This window comes from Paroedura picta, unplaced genomic scaffold (assembly GCF_049243985.1).
Source record: "Paroedura picta isolate Pp20150507F unplaced genomic scaffold, Ppicta_v3.0 Ppicta_v3_sca23, whole genome shotgun sequence".
Taxonomy (NCBI): Eukaryota; Metazoa; Chordata; class Lepidosauria; order Squamata; family Gekkonidae; genus Paroedura; species Paroedura picta.
The window spans coordinates 3,054,681-3,059,562 of NW_027518620.1; positions in this window are offsets into that span (position 1 = coordinate 3,054,681).

Consider the following 4,882-nt stretch of genomic DNA (forward strand, 5'->3'; position numbering starts at 1 on the left):
ACAGGTCTAACACATGCGAAAAACCAATACAACGCCCACCCGGAACAATATATAAAGCTAAACGAACCGTTCACTGGATACTTATCCGTACGAAAATCCCTATTGATTTACCTGTTTTTAAATGTAAATAAAATGTGAAAAAAATATTTCTATATCCCATGGCCTTTCCCAACCATTTAAATATTTCTCTTACAGGTGTAACACTTCCGAAAAACCAATACAACGCCCACCCGGAACAATATATAAAGCTAAACGAACCGTTCACTGGGTACTTATCCGTACGAAAATCCCTATTGATTTTCCTGTTTTTACAAGGAAGTAAAATGTGAAAAAAATATTTCTACATCCCATGGCCTTTCCCAACCATTTAAATTTTTCTCTTACAGGTCTAACACTTCCGAAAAAACAATACAACGCCCACCCGGAACAATATATAAAGCTAAACGAACCGTTCACTGGGTACGTATCCGTATGAAAAACCCTATTGATTTACCTGTTTTTACAAGGAAGTAAATGTGAAAAAAATATTTCTACATCCCATGGCCTTTCCCAACCATTTAAATTTTTCTCTTACAGGTCTAACACTTCCGAAAATACAATACAACGCCCACCCGGAAGAATATATAAAGCTTAAAGAACCGTTCACTGGGTACTTATCCGTACGAAAATCCCTATCGATTTTCCTGTTTTTACAAGGGAATAAAATGTGAAAAAAATATTTCTACATCCCATGGCCTTTCCCAACCATTTAAATTTTTCTCTTACAGGTCTAACACTTCCGAAAAAACAATACAACGCCCACCCGGAACAATATATAAAGCTAAACGAACCGTTCACTGGGTACGTATCCGTACGAAAAACCCTATTGATTTACCTGTTTTTACAAGGAAGTAAATGTGAAAAAAATATTTCTACATCCCATGGCCCCTCCCAACCATTTAAATTTTTCTCTTACAGGTCTAACACTTCCGAAAAACCAAAACAACGCCCACCCGGAAGAATATATAAAGTAAAACGAACCGTTCACTGGGTACTTATCCGTACGAAAATCCCTATCGATTTTCCTGTTTTTACAAGGAAGTAAAATGTGAAAAAAATATTTCTACATCCCATGGCCTTTCCCAACCTTTTAAATTTTTCTCTTACAGGTCTAACACTTCCGAAAAACCAAAACAACGCCCACCCGGAACAATATATAAAGCTAAACGAACCGTTCACTGGGCACTTATCCGTACGAAAAACCCTATTGATTTACCTGTTTTTACAAGGAAATAAAATGTGAAAAAAATATTTCTACATCCCATGGCCTTTCCCAACCATTTAAATTTTTCTCTTACAGGTCTAACACTTCCGAAAAAACAATACAACGCCCACCCGGAACAATATATAAAGCTAAACGAACCGTTCACTGGGTACGTATCCGTACGAAAAACCCTATTGATTTACCTGTTTTTACAAGGAAGTAAATGTGAAAAAAATATTTCTACATCCCATGGCCCTTCCCAACCATTTAAATTTTTCTCTTACAGGTCTAACACTTCCGAAAAACCAATACAACGCCCACCCGGAAGAATATATAAAGATAAACGAACCGTTCACTGGGTACTTATCCGTACGAAAATCCCTATCGATTTTCCTGTTTTTACAAGGAAGTAAAATGTGAAAAAAATATTTCTACATCCCATGGCCTTTCCCAACCTTTTAAATTTTTCTCTTACAGGTCTAACACTTCCGAAAAACCAAAACAACGCCCACCCGGAACAATATATAAAGCTAAACGAACCGTTCACTGGGCACTTATCCGTACGAAAAACCCTATTGATTTACCTGTTTTTACAAGGAAATAAAATGTGAAAAAAATATTTCTATATCCCATGGCCTTTCCCAACCATTTAAATTTTCCTCTTACAGGTCTAACGCTTCTGAAAAACCAATACAACGCCCACCCGTAACAATATATAAAGCTAAACGAACCGTTCACTGGGTACATATCCGTACGAAATTCCCTATTGATTTTCATGTTTTTACAAGGAAGTAAAATGTGAAAAAAATATTTCTACATCCCATGGTCTTTCCCAACCATTTAAATTTTTCTCTTACAGGTCTAACACTTGCGAAAAACCAATACAACGCCCACCCGGAACAATATAGAAAGCTAAACGAACGGTTCACTGGGTACTTATCCGTACGAAAATCCCTATTGATTTTCCTGTTTTTACAAGGAAGTAAAATGTGAAGAAAATATTTCTACATCCCATGGCCTTTCCCAACCATTTAAATTTTTCTCTTACAGGTCTAACACATGCGAAAAACCAATACAACGCCCACCCGGAACAATATATAAAGCTAAACGAACCGTTCACTGGGTACTTATCCGTACGAAAATCTCTATTGATTTACCTGTTTTTAAACGGAAATAAAATGTGAAAAAAATATTTCTATATCCCATGGCCTTTCCCAACCATCTAAATTTTTCTCTTACAGGTGTAACACTTCCGAAAAACCAATACAACGCCCACCCGGAACAATATACAAAGCTAAACGAACCGTTCACTGGGTACTTATCCGTACGAAAATCCCTATTGATTTTCCTGTTTTTACAAGGAAGTAAAATGTGAAAAAAATATTTCTACATCCCATGGCCTTTCCCAACCATTTAAATTTTTCTCTTACAGGTCTAACACTTCCGAAAAACCAAAAAAACGCCCACCCGGAACAATATATAAAGCTAAACGAACCGTTCACTGGGCACTTATCCGTACGAAAATCCCTATCGATTTACCTGTATTTACAAGGAAATAAAATGTGAAAAAAATATTTCTACAAACCATGGCCTTTCCCAACCATTTAAATTTTTCTCTTACAGGTCTAACACTTGCGAAAAACCAATACAACTCCCACCCGTAACAATATAGAAAGCTAAACGAACGGTTCACTGGGTACTTATCGGTACGAAAATCCCTATTGATTTTCCTGTTTTTACAAGGAAGTAAAATGTGAAAAAAATATTTCTACATCCCCTGGCCTTTCCCAACCATTTAAATTTTTCTCTTACAGGTCTAACACTTGCGAAAAACCAATACAACGCCCACCCGAAATAATATATAAAGCTAAACGAACCGTTCACTGGGTACTTATCCGTATGAAAAACCCTATTGATTTACCTGCTTTTACAAAGAAGTAAATGTGAAAAAAATATTTCTACATCCCATGGCCTTTCCCAACCATTTAAATTTTTCTCTTACAGGTCTAACACTTCCGAAAATACAATACAACGCCCACCCGGAAGAATATATAAAGCTTAAAGAACCGTTCACTGGGTACTTATCCGTACGAAAATCACTATTGATTTACCTGTTTTTACAAGTAAGTAAAATGTGAAAAAAATATTTCTACATCCCATGGCCTTTCCTAACCATTTAAATTTTTCTCTTACAGGTCTAACACATGCGAAAAACCAATACAACGCCCACCCGGAACAATATATAAAGCTAAACGAACCGTTCACTGGGTACTTATCCGTACGAAAATCCCTATTGATTTACCTGTTTTTAAACGGAAATAAAATGTGAAAAAAATATTTCTATATCCCATGGCCTTTCCCAACCATTTAAATTTTTCTCTTACAGGTCTAACACTTCCGAAAAACCAAAACAACGCCCACCCGGAACAATATATAAAGCTAAACGAACCGTTCACTGGGCACTTATCCGTACGAAAATCCCTATTGATTTTCCTGTTTTTACAAGGAAGTAAAATGTGAAGAAAATATTTCTACATCCCATGGCCTTTCCCAACCATTTAAATTTTTCTCTTACAGGTCTAACACATGCGAAAAACCAATACAACGCCCACCCGGAACAATATATAAAGCTAAACGAACCGTTCACTGGGTACTTATCCGTACGAAAATCCCTATTGATTTTCCTGTTTTTACAAGGAAGTAAAATGTGAAAAAAATATTTCTACATCCCATGGCCTTTCCCAACCATTTAAATTTTTCTCTTACAGGTCTAACACTTCCGAAAAACCAAAAAAACGCCCACCCGGAACAATATATAAAGCTAAACGAACTGTTCACTGGGCACTTATCCGTACGAAAATCCCTATCGATTTACCTGTATTTACAAGGAAATAAAATGTGAAAAAAATATTTCTACAAACCATGGCCTTTCCCAACCATTTAAATTTTTCTCTTACAGGTCTAACACTTGCGAAAAACCAATACAACTCCCACCCGTAACAATATAGAAAGCTAAACGAACGGTTCACTGGGTACTTATCGGTACGAAAATCCCTATTGATTTTCCTGTTTTTACAAGGAAGTAAAATGTGAAAAAAATATTTCTACATCCCCTGGCCTTTCCCAACCATTTAAATTTTTCTCTTACAGGTCTAACACTTGCGAAAAACCAATACAACGCCCACCCGAAATAATATATAAAGCTAAACGAACTGTTCACTGGGTACTTATCCGTATGAAAAACCCTATTGATTTACCTGCTTTTACAAAGAAGTAAATGTGAAAAAAATATTTCTACATCCCATGGCCTTTCCCAACCATTTAAATTTTTCTCTTACAGGTCTAACACTTCCGAAAATACAATACAACGCCCACCCGGAAGAATATATAAAGCTTAAAGAACCGTTCACTGGGTACTTATCCGTACGAAAATCACTATTGATTTACCTGTTTTTACAAGTAAGTAAAATGTGAAAAAAATATTTCTACATCCCATGGCCTTTCCTAACCATTTAAATTTTTCTCTTACAGGTCTAACACATGCGAAAAACCAATACAACGCCCACCCGGAACAATATATAAAGCTAAACGAACCGTTCACTGGGTACTTATCCGTACGAAAATCCCTATTGATTTACC